Source organism: Pristis pectinata, chromosome 10 (genome assembly GCF_009764475.1).
Source record: "Pristis pectinata isolate sPriPec2 chromosome 10, sPriPec2.1.pri, whole genome shotgun sequence".
Classification (NCBI taxonomy): Eukaryota; Metazoa; Chordata; class Chondrichthyes; order Rhinopristiformes; family Pristidae; genus Pristis; species Pristis pectinata.
In genome coordinates, this window is record NC_067414.1 from 74,475,189 (window position 1) to 74,492,370 (window position 17,182).

Consider the following 17,182-nt stretch of genomic DNA (forward strand, 5'->3'; position numbering starts at 1 on the left):
CAGATCCTACCTGCCTTCGTGTAGTTAAGAAGAAACTTCAAGTTTCAAGTGGAAGGCAAATCCAAGAATCCCCTCCTGCCTACATATCAGAAGAAAGTCAGCACCAGTAAAGTGAAGATGAGGAAAGAAGAAAGTCAGCACCAGTAAAGTGAAGATGAGGAAAGCTCTGTTGAGGGACTCTGAACAAAAAATCCTGGAAGCACTCAGAAGCTTAGGCACCATTGGTGGGAAGAAAAACAGGTCAAAGAACTGTTTGAAAGGAAGGAAAGGAGTTTTCTGCTGCAGTCCCGAACATAGCAAAGGGTAAAGTGGAACTGTGGACCAGCAAGTATTGAGACTGAATGAGTCGGTGCTGTTGCAGAGAGAGGTCAAGTGTATGCATGTGCGTATGCATGGCATTAGTGTAGATCTCAGGTTGTAATGAGAACAGTGTCTTGTGAAACGCTGGATTGTCTGAATTATTGTTGCACCATCCATAAGGGTTGTGAACCAAACTCCATGTCCCACCATGGAAATGTAGCAGTCAAATGCAGTGATAAGCTGGGAAAAAAAAGCACCTAAATGTGAAGTCATTTCCTCCTGCATTGGCAGCATGAGTGCTCAGGAAGTAACGTACTGATCTCGGGAGACCCTTGCTTAACAACCTAAGGGAAGAATGAGAAGGTAAGAGGAGGGACAATAGACTAAGAGAACTCTTTCTACCCCCAACTCTCTTCATAATAATGTCAAATTCAAAGTCAAGGTTGAGTTTATTGTCATATGCACAAGTTCATGTATGCACAGGTGCAACAAAAAACTTATTTGCAGCAGCATCACAGGCAGATAGCATCATATAAACAGCATTCACAAGAAAAACAGAAATTGTACACATTTTTTACAAGAAAGAACACAATTAGTACAAAAAAAATAAAGTCCATTTTAGTACAAAGTGAACAAAATGGTCATAATGTTGCTAAACTGTAGTGATTAGGGCTTTGCCAGTTGGTTCAAGAACCAAATGGTTGAAGGGAAGTAGCTGTTCTTGAACCTGGTGGTGTGGGACTTCAGGCTTCTGTACCTCCTGCCCGATGGTAGCTGCAAGAAGATGGGATGGCCCGGATGGTAGCAATCTTTGATTATGGATGTTGCCATCTTGAGGCAGCGGCTCCTGTAGGTACTATTGATGGTGAGGAGGCATGTGCCCATGATGTATTGGGCAGAGTCCACTACGTTCCACAGCTTCTTACATTCCTGCGCATTGGAATCACCGTACCAGACCAGACAAATAAAAGTAAGCTTCAGGCACTCTGAGACGGAAGAGGATGGGGTATTGATGATATTTTCCACAGATGCTTTTGGCAATAAAGAAATGCCAATGTAGCCCATGATTAGCAGAAGGCAACATCTTTGCTAAAGTGTTGAAGCTTAAGTGAGGAATGGCAGCCCCAAGGATTGTTAAAAGTGTCATTATCTCTTAAATTGCCTTGAAGAGGCATCTTGATATATAGCACTTGTCTTAACATCCTCAACAAACAGCAGCCAGCTGCTGAGAGTAAGCTTGGCACTAATGGTGATTTCAAGCTCATCATTTCATGTTCATACCTCCTGGGCATGCAAAGAGAAGCTCCAAAACATAGTGAAAGATCTTTCTGGATGTTTTGTCAAAACTTCACATGCAATATTTCTTCTGAAAATTTTCTGACTGCTTAATTTATAAAGAGTGAGTGCCTTGCTAATCTGCCTTCTTGGAGCTACTAGAAGACTTCTCGTAGAAGACCAGCAATATCTTGTTGATAGTCTCCCTTGATCTGGACAGGTAAGGGGGGATAATTTTGGATCACTGAGAGCTGCTTCAGACAAGAGTAATTGGACAGTGAGGAGGATTTGGTGCAATCTTTCTCTCCCATGGGTACAGGGAATCCCTCCTCCATCAGCACTTACTCTGTTACATCCAAGAATCTAGGCAAATTCTGCCTCAGTCCCAGAGTCATTCTGTACCATATCTTTGCATGCTGAAGGGGACCATGTGTACTGCTTCTCAAAACTTCTGCTTGAGTACAAAATCAACAAGTGCCTCTGCTTTATCATCTCTGAGCAAGTTGAAGTTTTTCTAATCAGCAGTTAGGACCAACATGGTCTGCATATCCTGGTTTACAAACAGGACATTGTAATAGCACCATTTGACACCTCTTTAGTTAAAATAACTCCACAGGTTTTTAAGTAGAACCAGAAATTTTGGTGCTTTTTTTAGACTTTCTGACTAGGAGACTGGCATGCCAGGAAAGGAAACTCTTAAAAGAACTTGAATTCAAACTCATTTTAATTAACTCCATGCTGTTTGTAAAAAAGATTCTTTGACCCATGTTTGGGATATTGGTGTTGATGTGCCAGAGAAAAAGCTTTGATGAGACTTGCGTTACCTCCTGAACATTTGTAGTCTTGGCACTTCTACCTTATTTCCCCAACTTTTAGAGTTACGGTCCAGCAATCCGCATGTTACGTTGGAGTGAGTCATAGTAATGATCAAGAATCCGTTTATTCTGTTTTATCAGTTTTGCTCGATAGCAGTGCCAGCAATGCCATTTGATGGCTGCCTTCTTACAATCACGGGGGGCTTTTCAAAAGATGTACAGATTTGGCTCAGACTGATTGCAGTGCTTCATTGCTGATCAAAAGACAGCTTTTTCAAGGACACAGCAGCTTCTTTTATAACCTGAATGTGGCATAAATGTGTAAATGACTTAGCACCAACATACTTAATGGAATGACGGCAGTTGCACCTATTTTTTTTGAAAAGTGCAGAATGATACAGTGATTCAGAAGAGATCAGGGAGGCTAACTTTAACAGACTAAGACTGAGAAATTCAATAGCGGTTATTTAGGTCTGTGAATGTGTAGTTTGATGGCTGGCTGTAGCAACATTCAGTAGTGAGCAATGGTCAACACAATGATGGGAAGGTCAGCTCTTAGGGACAGTTAGGGAAGTCACACTAGTTCATTGGAACAAGGAAGGGTTACTGTAAGAGCAAGGATCAGGCTAGGAGGTAGACAAAGGGTTTGGGACTAGTTCCAGACTGAGGAACAGGGCAGGAGGTCAGCAGGGAAATTCAGGGCAGGAGTCAGGCCATGAGGTCAATGTGTGGAAGGGGCAGGCAGGGAGAAAGCCAGGACAGGTCAAACTAGGAGGTTGGTGGGGTGATGTTTGGAGTGAGGGTTGGGTCAAGTCATCAGAAGAGAGGGTCAGAGTGAGAGTCAAGCCAAGAGGCAAGGTGAGGCCTGGATATCAATGCATGAGTTGGGCCAGAAGGCTGGTAGTATGTAAAGGAATCAGGTGTGGGCCAGGGATCATAGGCGGGGACAGGTTGGATCCAGGGTTAGGCCATTTGGAGAATAGGAGTTGATCTACAGGTTTCAGTGTGGTGGAAAGGACATGACACAAGTTTGGTACTTGAAAGAGGAGGTCAGGGAAAGGATTGGACAGAAGGTCAGTAGTGAGGGGTTGCTCCAGCCTGGGATGGGACAGGTGGTCAGAGCTGAGCCTGGAAATCATTTGGGACCATGGAGCAAGAGGCAAACCAAGTGGTGGATGGGGAGGAGGATTAGGAGCCAGGGTTACGCTTGAAGTGGGTATGAGGTGGGTTGACCCATTGGTGATTTTCGTCACAGCTAGGAAGCATCCCAGAGAAAATGCATGGATATTCCTCACTGTTCCTTCTTGTATATTACTGCCTTCTCAAAACCCACCCTCATTTCTAGGTTTCCAACAAAGTGCAGGACCATTTTTAATTTCCATATCCTCTCCTCAGTCGTTGACTGCACAGTTGCTTCCCACAGTTGTACAGTTTCCCTCTGCCATTCCCTATTTGGATCTTGAGAAATCAGGCTTCTATTTTGCCTGATCAGATAAATAGCCCTAAACAATGACTGAAATAACACACTTGTGACCATGTTGTATTATCCATTTTTTTCTAGCACATTGTAGCTTTTGCTACAGTTGGCCACACTGCCCTGCTCCAATGCAATTTCTTCTCCAGACCCCTGGTCTCTCCAGACGCCTGATTTTCTCAACACTGTTCTCTTGTAAAACCCCTTTCTGTTCATCTGCTCCACTGGTTGCTTGATATTCATCAGGAATGCTGCTGAAATTTTACAGTTTGACTGATACTCTCCTAAGACAATCAGAAATTTTATTGATTCCTTTTTGTTAAATTGTTCTTGGGATATAAATAATGTGCATAATGGTGCATTTATTGCCACATTTGTAGCAGCTATGAACTGGTGGTAATAGTCTCTTCCTTAAACCACTGAAGGCTTTTTGGCATTGCTGCTCTCACCATGGCATTGGCTAGAAAATGACACAACTTCATCCAGTGATGAAGAAGGAATAGTCAGCTATGCCCAGGTCATGGGTGCTCCTGTGTTGCCCTTGTCTATTTTTGCACCTGCCATTCCAGTTTAAGTATGTGCTTGATGCTAAAGAGAAGTAAACTGAAGTATGCATATGAGAGACACTAATAAGGAATATAGATTATTGACTTGATTATCTGGGACCAATAAATCTTCATTGAAACCTCCCTTGGAAACATGCTGAGAGTCATAATAGATGGGCAGGTAGCTAAATGACCATGTTTGTCTTATGGTTCATTAAGTGATATTCCAAATTCATGTGAAAAACATGAACTCACTTTAAGTTCTTCAGGTATAATTTAACATCATAAAAATATTCGATTTCATTTCAATGTTTTTAACATAAGTAGTTGATGTATTATTTCTCCTCTGTAAGTTAATTGCTGTGAAACTTTAGTCTTCAGTACGTGTCATCACCTATGCAGATGTCTCATTGAGAGTTCACTCAAGTGTATCTCAGTATGTACTCAAGCTGGAATTCAGTGGTCTCTATTTTTATGTAAGAACTGTTGTTCACCCAGAGTAGCATTATATTTTGAAGACATTTTAAGGTGAACCAGGAGTTCCCTGTGCAAATTTTCTTGTATAGGAAGGCTGGCATTTATTGTATATCCCTAATTCCCTTTGAGCTAATTTTCTTCTAAAGGTATTGCTGCCTAGGAACTTCAACAAAAGCTGCAAAATCTTAATCCAACAACAGTGGAGGAGCAGTGACATGTACTTAAGCCAAGATGTTGGGTGACTTGGAGATGACAATGTTCCAATGTACCTGCCTTTTCTTCATCAGTGTTGGAGGCTGTGGCTTGAACCATAGAACCATACAGCACAAAACAGGCCCTTCGGCAGACATACTGCCAAAGAATTTCCTGCAACATATCTTGTAAATGGAGTATATTAGTCATTGCTATGCCAGTGAACTGGATGTATAATGCCATGAACAGAATGCCAATTGAACAGATTGCTGTGCTCTGGATAGTATCACATTGTTGGTGATACACTCACCCAGACAAGCAAAATATTCCATCACACACCTTGTAGATGGTTAAAAGTCTTTAAGGCATTAAAATGTGAGACATAGAAAACACTCCTGCTCTATTTCTGTGGCCTGTTGAGTTAAGCTTTAGGTCTCTGTTTATTCCCAGCATGTTAGTGCCATTAAATGTCATTGGGAAGTGATTGGAGTCTCTTTTTAAAGATGACCATTGTGTAGCATGTAAGTGCCATTAATGCATCCTACCGGCCTGAAAAGTGTCCAGTTCTTTCTGCATGCAGGACAGATTTGTGAATTGATTTGAATACTAGACCCTACACTGTTCTTATGACGGAGGTCATTGATGAAAGAGCTGAAGAGAATTGGGCAAAAAATATCATTTTTATCATTTTGAGTCTGTTCAAGATATCCAGTTGTTGTAAAGTTAATAATTCCAGATTTTGCCCAGAGCTTCCTCGATGGCATGGTGGTGTAACATTTAGTTGTTCACAATGCAACATGGTCTCAAGCATGTATCAAATCTTTATATGTTAATAGTAAAGTAACAGCACGGATTGCCTGAGGGCAATGCATCCACAGCCTTGTCTGAACAGCATCAGGAGCCAACATTTATAAATGATCTTTCATAGAGCACTGGAGATGACTGCCCAAAAAATCTGAATGCCAAAAATAGCTCACAATAAACTTGTAAATATTATCGTTCTTCGTAGACTTCATGGGTCAAGAGTTTCATAAGGGCAAACTGCACAGGGGATGACTAGAAAGCTAAGGTTTACTCAGGTCACCCCACAGCTACTGGGTCCTTGTCACTATACCACCCATTAAATCAAGGCCTAATTTTCTAAATCCTACCTTTTTATGGAATTTCTTGATTAGAAATCTTTTCATACCTTTCACAGTTATTTACAGAATTTCCACAAAACCATTCCATTGAGGAGTTAAGCTGAACAGTGTCTTGAGAATTGTGCCATGAAGAATAGTTAATGGCATAAAGTGAAATTAAATTGGTGCTATAATCGACATATAACTTTGTGTCTGAACACTTAAGACGCTGGTAAAGTAAGCAAGGTGTGGAGTGCCTGGGAATTAAGAGCTTAATATCAGATGGCACATGAATGTTTCACCTGACAATCCCTGGAAGCAGAACAGCAGGTATTGCTAGATCAAAAAATGGTTCCTTTATCGTTAAGCAGCTCCTGGAGATTGATGATGACTTGAGTCTACTCCATCTCTGTGAGTTCTGAGGTGGGTGATGAAGCCAATGATTCCCACACAGGAGGAGCAGGAAATGCCTAACTGGGCAGCCAGTGAATAGTTTGGCAGGTGGTGTGCTCTTTCTGCCATTTACCCCAGGCTGTTGTGTGGACTGGAGGTTTGTAATGTCTTCTGAATGCTCCTTCTCCATGCAGCCATGTGCCAGGGATCAATGAATCAGTGGGGGTATTGTACTTTTCCAGGAACCTAGTCATCTTGTGACATTACAGAACTTGGAGTAGAATACCAGGTTTGGGAGTCTGATGGTGGGCATAAGAATGACGTGGCCTGCCTTTCAGAACCAGCTTCGCAGATCACACACTCAGTACTCCAATGTTGTCCTGGAAGAGGACACAGATGTTGATTCGCCAATCTTGACAGTCATTTTGAGGATTTAGCAGAGAAAGCATTGTGGCATCCCTCATCAGAAATGATTCCAATGTGGTTCCAATAGCAGGGTAGAAATGACATGGTGTTTGTCAAACTCTGTGGTGATTTCTAGAGGACTTGGTTGTACTAACAGCACTAGATTTGGGCTTGATGCAGCACCTGAGATAAAACAAGTTATACATCTCTCCAGTGCATTCTTGACACTGATATATGGATCTCAAATCCAAATAAAATGTTTTATTCATTACCTCTTCTGGTGGTGATTCTAATGTGAAACTAATTTCATATAGCAGTATGTCGGAAAAGGATACTCAGTCCCAGTTGACGTTCAACCAGCTTCAAAGGGCAGGCCAACAGCAGACTCCTGAAACAGGCAAACTGACACCGTCTCATCAACAGAGATCTGGGATGACGAGAAGATACTTCAGAGATGCTCTTAAAATCTTGAAAAAGTGTAACATCCTCACTGCCCCTTTGGAATCCCTGGCCAATCAAAGTGGGGGAGGAGCACCTGGTCAGCCAATGAGCACATCGAGTCTCTGTGATGGAAGCAAATGGAGGCCAGAATAAATGGCAGAAGGAGCGCATATCCCACCCACCCACCCAGACACTCATTCATGCCTCATCTTTCCCTCCTATTAAAATGTCTGTGAATCTCAGATGGGACGTCAACCAACAGAATAAGAGTGGGAATAGATTATTCTTGCCATGAGAGACTGCTAAAGAGGAAGGAAAAGAGTAATCCCAATTGTGTTTGGAATGGTGCAGGGAATATACACTTTTGTGTGTCCTTGGCTTGCTTCTTTACCCAGGTGAGAATGAAGGGATTAAAACCAATCCATCTTTGGTGATTTTAAAATTAAATGAATTTGTCTAATTTCAGTCCATGAGAATAAGTATGTTACAGAAAGTTGCTCCAATTTAGTCTTAAATATGGCTTACCTATCATGGGTATATATCCCTTTATAACTTGTAGCTTGTGATAGATTACTCTCTCTATTGTGTTGTATATGCTTCATATTGTTAACAGAAGCTGAAAATCAAAACACTAGCCACTACAGGGAAAGAACTGCAGCAGACTATTAGTGCTTGAAAATCAGACAATGGAAATCTGAAATAAAAGCAGAAAATGCTGGAAGACCCTCAGCAGGTCAGGCAACCTCTGTAGAATGAGAAATAAAATTAACAAACATATTTCCTGTCTTTCCCAATTCTGGCAAAGGATCTTCAACTTGGAATGTTAACTCCATTATTCTTTCCACAGATGCTGCCTGACCTGGTGAGAATTTCCAGAATTTTCTGTTTTTATAACAGAAGCTTCTATTCTGCAGAGGAAGTGACTGTATGAAAGCTGCTTTGTCAGTATAAATTCTTTTACAAGTACGTTTGTTAGTTTAAATTGCCAGCTACTCTTCAATATCTTGGACAGTGAACAAGAGAAAATACTAAGATAAATTCTGCATTAAATTCTGTACTAAATCTTTAGGGGCAAGATTTAATAGGAACTTGACGGGTAACTTTTTTACACAAAGGGTGGTATGTCTGTGGAATGAGCTGCCAGAGGAAGTGATTGAGGCAGGTACATAAAAGTTTAGAAGGTTTTAAGCCAAGTGCTGGCAAAGGGGATTAGCTTGGAAGGGGCATCTTGATCAGCATGAACCAGTTGGGCAGAAGGACCTGTTTCCGTGCCGTATAAATTCTCATGCAAAGAAACCATTGATAGAGGGTGTGAAGTAGTGCTGATATCTATGACTCAATATGTGAAGTGTGAGATTCGCAAGCACTGGCTGAAGGTTTTCCAGCTGTTGAAGCTCTGAATTCCTGTGTTGAATAAATCATAATAACCCTGCAGTTGAACCTACAGAAGACCCAATTGTTTGTGCTGCTTGCTGTTGTAGTCTTCCATCTCCCTTCCTGTGGCCATCCACCCAGAATATTGATTGTTTGGGTGGTCTATTCTGATCTGAGCACGGATTCCAGCCCCATATTCTTTGCATTTCAAAGGTTGCCTTCTTCTCGTTGCATAGCGTTGCCCTCAGCCCACCTGGATGCTGAGCTCATCATGCATTCCTTCCTCAGCACTAGATTCATGGTAGTGTAGTGGTTAGCATAATGCTATTACAGCACCAGCGACCCGGGTTCAATTCCACCGCTGTCTGTAAGGAGTCTGTACGTTCTCCCCGTGTCTACGTGGGTTTCCTCTGCGTTCTCCAGTTTCCTCCCACATTCCAAAGATGTACAGGTTGGGAGTTGTGGGCATGCTATGTTGGCGTCAGAAGAGTAGCGACAATTGCAGGCTGCCCCCAGCACATTCTCAGTAACGTAAAAAGACGCATTTCGCTGTGTGTTTTGATGTACATGTGACTGATAAATAAATATCTTAATATCAATCATTCTGAAGCTGTTCCTTTTCCATAAACTTCAGTTCATCCACTGCTCTGCTGTATCTGTCCACACTTAAATACATTGAATCCAATTTCTTCAATTTCTCAAATTTGAATGAATCATTGTGCTTAATATCTTTTATGTCCAAGATTGTCTCTATTTTGTAACCTTTGAAGACCTCTTACACCAAACACAATCACCCTGCCCCACCCAACTCTTGCAACCACCCCCAGAAAATTCTCATTCCTCTGACTTTTATCTTGTGCACCTTTGGCCAGTCCACGTTTACTATGAGTTCCACATCAAAAAGGGGATCAAGCAGCAGGCATCTGAAGTGCCTGGCTCAGGCAGCAGGTCTACTTCAATAAGCAGCTCAGGGACCTATGGAGTAAACATAGATTCCCCTGTGATTTTATGTTGGAACTGGTCAAACTCGTCTTGTGCATATTCAATTCCATTGAGCTGAAGGCACCCAGGAAGTGAAAGAATCATGGAGTCACGCAGCACAGAAACAGGCCCTTTGACCCAACTGGTCCACACCCACTGAGATTCCCATCTAAACTAGTCCCATTTGTCCGCATTTGGCCGATATCCTTCTAAACCTTTCCCATCCACGTACCTGCCCAAGTACCTTTTAAATGTTACTAATGCACCTGCCTCAGCAGCTTCCTCTGACTGCTCATTCCATATACTGACCACCCTCTGTATGAAAAAGTTGCCCCTCAGGTTCCTATTGAATCTTTCCCCCTCTCTCCTCCTGATTTTATACACCTTTAAAAGATTACCCCTCATTCTCCCGCACTCCAAAGAAAAAGTCCCAAGCTCATCGAGCACTCTCCATAACTCAGTTCCTCAAGTCCCAGCAACATTCTTGTAAATCTCCTCTGCACTCTTTCCAGCTTAATGGCATCCTTCATATAGCAGAGTGACCAAAACTGAACACCAGATTCCAAATGTAGCCTCACCAATGTCTTGTACAACTGCAGCATATCATCCCAACTTCTGTACTCGCTACCCTGACTGATGAAGGCCTGCATGCCGAAACCTTCTTCACCATCCTGCCTACCTGCGATTCCACTTTCAGGGAAGTTTGGATTTATTTCTGTGGAGCCTCAATAAGGGGCTCTCTGCCTCTCTACGTTCCACAAACATTAGTCTGTCCTGTTTTCATTTCATGGACCAGACCCCTTTTCTCCCTTCACTGCAGTTGTGATCCTGACCCATCTCAGACTTCTTCTGTTCCACCTCCAGAACCCACATTGCGGGCAAATGAGGCAGTCTGATATTACTAAGGCCTCAATCTGGTAAACTGTCTTCAGGGTCTCATTTGTTGTCAGCTCTCACTGACCAAATCTACACAGAGAACTGAGGGTTTTGTTTGTCTGATGAAGGGCTTTCAAACTGAAACATTAAATCTGTTTCTCTTTTCACAGACACTGCCCGACCAGCTGAGTTTCCCCAGCATTTTCTGCTTTAATCTCTGATTACTGCTATTGCATTCCTTCAGTCCTGCTACCAGAGCAAACCAGAATCAAACTGGGCTCCTTGCATGTTGCACCACTCAACAATATGAACAAAATACCATTTACTCAATTATTAAAATTTTACTTACATCACAGTGTTATGAGTGATAATTTGATATCACAAAGTCTTGAATTATAAAAGTTGATCCAGATGAGATTTATTGAGCTGATGGAGTACAGTATTTGAGGGTAGTAAATATGTAACTGGACATGCCTTTGATTCAGAATAAGTTAACTGGGAGTTTTAATCCACCTTTGGAAAACAATTTTGCATTAAAACTTTCACCAAAGTATGCAAACTGATGCATATATTAAAGTAGCCTGAAAAGCCTTATTCCCCATTGGGATTAAATTATCACTTAAAATATTGACAGCATAAAAGCAGCCCTTTTTTCTGCCAAATCAAGATCCTAAATGGAGTATGATCACGTCAGCTTCAACTCTGAAGGTGTCACAGCTTCAGTTTAACAATTGGCTGCTTCACTCAGTCCCTTCTTATACAGCAATGATGTTTTTTACCCAGAGAGTGGTGGGTGCATGGAACGCACTGCCAGCAGAGGTGGTGGAGGCAGATACATTAGGGACATTTAAGAGACTCTTAGATAGCCACATGAATGATAGAGAAATCGAGGGCTATGTGGGAGGGAAGAGTTAGAAAGATCTCAGAGCAGGATAAAATGTCGGCACAACATTGTGGGCCGAAGGGCCTGTACTGTGCTGTAGTGTTCTATGTTAATCAAATTCCTTACAAGAATCTCACTGCTGCAAATTCAAGGCAAATTCTATTCACAGCAACATGGGTGTTGCTGCTCCATTCCTCCTCGTGCCTCAAGGCATTTTAATTCATTTGTTCAGTAGAGAATAAATATTAATAAGCTAATTTGAATAGATTTGTGATGGACTTTCACATTAGCATACCAGAATTCCTGAGGGACACTGGGATAAGAAATACACCACACCCCAGAGGGAGCACAGAGTTGTCCCCATTCTAGTGCATTTGCAATTGTGCATTATGGAGTGCAACTGATGCATTTCTTCTGGTTTGCAAGGGCTTCACAGGGAAATCAATCCCATTCCCCTGCCCTCTACAGCAAATTCAATGTTTGAGAGAAGGCTGTGAAGGAGTGATCTGAATCCAAGCATAGCACTTGCTGGGGGTTCCCTAAGGAGAGCACTAATACACAAAAAAAAATTCTCCAGCAAGTAAGTCACACTAAGGACCTCTTCAGTATGTGTTGAATTGGCCACGTGCGCTATTAGTTCACTTGGAGTTCCTGTATTTGCTATTTTAATGAACATAAGAACAAGAAACAGGAGTAGTAGTGGGCCACACAGTATCCTGAGCCTGCCTGGTAATTCAAAGAGATCGTGATTAATCTGATCATTGCACTAACTTCATTCTCTTGCCTGGTCCTGTAATTCTTGACACCCCTAAAGTCTAAAACTCTGTCTTTAAAAAAAATACACTTTCATGATATGGGCAGCACCAGTAAGACCAGCATTTATTTTCTATCCCTAATTGACTTGAGAAAGTGGTGATAAGCCATCTTCTTCAACTGCTGTCGTCTATTTGAGGAAGGTACTCTCATCATGCTGTTGAGGAGGAAGTTCCTGATTTACATTCAGGCACAGTGAAGGAAGGGTGACATATTTCCAATTCAGGATGGGGCATGCAGCTTGGAGGGACACCAAGTTTGCTGAATGTTAATGAGGAAATTGGTTTATTATTGTCACATTTACCGAGGTACAGCGAAAAACTTTGTTCTGCATGCCATCCATACAGATCATTTCACAACATCAGTACATTGAGGTAGTAGAAGGGAAAAGCAATATCAGAATGCAGAATAAAGAGTTACAGTTACAGAGAAAATGCAGTGTAGGCAGACAATAAGGTACAAGGCCACGATGAGGTAGATTGAGAGGTCAAGAGTCCACCTCTTATACAATAAGATGGACTCTAGACCTCATATTCTACCTCGTCATGGCCTTGCACCTTATTGTATGGCAGCTGTGCTCATGCAGGCAAGCAGAGAATATTTCATCACTCTCCTGGCATGCCATGTAGGTGGAACTTTGGGGTGTCAGGATCTGAGTCACTTGCTACCAGATACCTAGCCTCTGGCTTGCTTTTGTATCCAAACTGTTTATATGGTTGGCCCAGTGAGTTTCTGGTTAACAGTGACCCCCAGGTTGTTGATGGTGAGGAATGGTGATGGTAATGCCATTAACAATAGGTTGAGGACTGGTAATGTCTTACAAGGATAGGTTGCGTGAGCTAGGGCTTTCTCTTTGGAGCAAAAGAGGATGAGAGGTGACTTGATAGAGGTGTACAAGATAAGAGGGATAGATCGAGTGGACAGGCAGAGACTTTTTCCCAGGGCGAAAATGGCTAACACAAGGGGGCATAATTTTAAGGTGTTTGGAGGAAGGTATAAGGAGGATGTCAGAGGCAAGTTTTTTTTTTACACAGAGTGGTGGGTGCGTGGAACACACTGCAGGCAGAGGTTGTGGGGGCAGATACATTAGGGACATTTAAGAGACTCTTAGATAGCCACATGAATGATAGCAAAATGGAGGGCTATGTGGGAGGGAAGGGTTAGATAGATATTAGAGCAAGATAAAATGTTGGCACAACATCATGGGCCGAAGGGCCTGTACTGTGCTGTAATGTTCTATGGATATAGAAGATAGAATATCCATTGTACCTTTGAATATGAAGGCATTAATCAAAAGGTTAACATGGTGGACAAGGCAATATTAATGTATGTGTGTAGCCGAATGCGGCGCGTGGCAGAAAAGAAAACACAAAGACGTGGAGGCTGGACCGGAGCACACTTTACTGAGTGAAGCAAAACGCACACATTCCCAAAAGTACCCGAGAACCTCTCTGGCGGACGTGACGTAAGGTCCCTGCCGGAAGGCCCGCCCGCTTAGTATACACCACGCTCCCACACATGCTCCCGCCAATGGCAGTTCGAGTTTTGCGGGTCCGGGCCGCTACATGTGTCATCAATACCCTGCAGTACAGTTTTAAAGACATACCTCTTGTTGTGATTGTATATTAATATTTGTAGTAAGTTTTATGCAAGAATGTGTAACTACAAGATGTGTGGAAGGAATTCTTCTTTACCTACACATGCTAAGTGCATGTGAGGGCATTGCTTATGGATTGTTATGAGTCCCTATGGACTCATCTCATGAGCATTTGGTTTCCTTGATTTCAGAAGCTTGGAAGATGAGTGCAACAATTGATACTCCCTCACTCATTTGATACCTGTGACTAAATACAAATAACTTTCATGATTTTGTAATAATATGGAGGTGAACCAAAGCAGCACCCCCCAACATAATAGTTAGACTCATTTGAATTGGTGTCATTTTCGAGAAGAGATGTAGGTTGATAGATTGACTTTAGATGTACAGAGACAAATTGGCAGTATACTGCAGGTAGTGGGAAGGAGATGAGATTATATTTACATGGAGTTCTTAAAAAAAGGGAAAAGCAAAACAATCAAACTGAAGCCAATGCAGAGGGGCGAATAAAGGAAGTGACTCAGTCCATCAGCATCAGCCAGTGACATGGTCCACTGAAGATTTGGACCTACATAGTCTCAGTTGGACCCACTAATTCACAGGGCTTTATTTAAGTCATCTTCTATGTTGAAATGTGTTAAAAGATTTAACCAGCACATTTCTCAGGAGAAAAGCTGAGGAAAGAAAAGGAAACCTCAGAAGAGAAGTTACCCGTGGCTGCTTTCACTCAATTGTTAGCCAGTTGCCTGGAAACAGATCCCTTTGTGATGGATGATGAGGAATGGTGAATATTGTTGAGTTGGGGGAAGGGGAGGAAGGTTGGTCTGTAAAGTGTTCTTTCATGAGTAAGTGCATAAATGTTTCACAGTGTATGATGCTTGCTAGTAAACGAGGAAGGACTAGCTCTGAACTGACAATCCGAGGAGTACATAAATGGTCCAAGCCCTGCGCATGACAAGAAGTGCTCTGATAGCTGTTGAACGTGTCCATTCAGGGACTCCAATAGGGGCAATGTAAGAGGATATGATGTCCCATTGTCAAACTGTCCATGGACTCTCACCACCCAGGTGCAAAGTGAAGATTGGTCCTTACTGACCTGACGTGATACCACTGCACATGGAACTGTATCCAGATAAAACCACACTTCTAGGAGCAGACTGGATGTAGGCATGATTGGCCAGAGGAAGGATGGAGGAGTTGACAGCTATGGTAGTAAGAAAGTGGTGGAGAAAGTAATTTACATTAAATTACAGATACTGAAAAATATTGGCATAGAAATTTGTCCTCAATGGTTCGTGCTGAACATGGACCATAGTGATGCTGCTGAAATTTAGTTTCAAAGGTTGTAAAGTATGTATATGCAACTATATTATGTATTCAGTTCATGTGACAATGAATAAATTTCTACCCCACCAAACTTTTCTTAGCATTGAGGAAATAAATCATTTCAAATTTAAGTAAAGTAGGAAAATCATTGACACCTCATGGGATAGTGGGGAGGACTCTTGCCCAGACAGGTTCGATCAGGAGAAGGCCTTTGACAGAATATCATACATGGACATGTTCTCTGAAATGGACTTCAGGGAGGGAAGCAGAGACTGGATCCAACTGCTCTAAGCAGACATCAAAAGTGCAGTTCAAATTAACTGTTAGAAAACAGATAGCTCCCCCATCAAATCTGGAGTCAGGCTAGGTTGCCTACTCCCCTCTATCTTGATTGTATGTTGCATGAAACTGTTTGCTGAATCCATCAGGAAGAATGCAACTATACGAGGGGTGAAGATGCCAGGCAGCGGGGGCACTCTGTCACAGTGTCACATGAGAAGCGAGATCACAGAGAACCCAAATGCAGAACACCAGTACAAGACTGGAGACGGGATGCTTCCTCAGAATCAAACACAGACAGCAACCAGAAGGAATCTTGCCTTGGGGCTCTGAGACAGAGTCCCAACACAAAAACAGGGTTTCCAAGGAGAACAGCAAAACCAGGACTGCTCAAGAGTTTGACAGCTCTTAGCAGCCAGGAGACAAAGTATACCCAAAGGTTGACCAGTACTCTGGCAACTAGTGTTAGTGAAACCAGGGCTCTTATGCTAGTCTCCTGATTAGGCTCAGGTGTGTTGTTATGCAATTAGTCAAGCATGGAATCCATGTGTTGCACAACGAGGCACCATCAACGGAGCCGAATCAAGGGCCAGCACTCGGAACCATGACAGTACCCCGCCCCCCCCCACCTCAACCGGGCTTATCTGGATAGTTCTGATGGAATTCCTGAATGAGTGAGAGGTCCAAAATGAAGGAGCGAGGAAACCAGGAACGTTCCTCCGAACCATATCCCTCCCAATCCACCAAGTACTGCAGGCCCCTACCCTGGTGGCATACATCCAGTAAACGCCAGATGGTGTATGCTGGGTGGTCACCAACAATCTGGGGGGGGGGGGGGGTGCGCGCGGAGGCCACAATGGACTGCTAACCACTGGCTTCACCTGAGACACGTGGAAGGTGGGATGTATCCAAGAGTCTTAGGCAATTTGAGCTGGACCGTTGTGGGATTAATGATCTGCTCAATTTCAAAAGGTCCCAAGAAGCGAGGAGCTAGTTCCTTGGGCTCGTTCTTGAGGGGGATGTCCTTAGCCGACAGCCAAACCTTCTGCCCAGGTTACTACACTGGTGCGGGAACCCACTGACGATCAGAGAATCTCCGGTTGCAGTTGGTAGTACGGAGCAGGGCTGCGCATGTCCTCCCAGACCTTGCGGCAACAGCAGAGATGGTCCTGAGGGCATGGCGATGCCCCCTTCATGGATGGGGGACAGAGGAGGTTGGTAACCGAGCGAGCATCCAAAGGGTGGATCTTCCAGTGGCAGTGCAGACCAGAGAGTTGTGGGCGTACTCAACCCAAGCAAGGTGGGTGTTCCATGTCGACGGGTCGTTCACCGTTATGCAGTGTAGTGCTGTTTCCAAATCTTGATTCACCCGTTCCGTCTGGCCGTTTGTCTGTGGATGGAAACCAGACGATAGGCTTACGGATGTTCTGAGGGCCTGACAAAAGGACCTTCATACTGCTGAGAAACTGGGGACCCCGGTCAGAGACAATGTCTGCAGGGATTCCATGGAGGCGGAAGACGTGTTGGACGACCAGGTTGGCTGTCTCCCGAGCTGTAGGGAGTTTGGGAAGGGCCACAAGATGCACTGCTTTGGAAAAGCGGTCCACTATGGTGA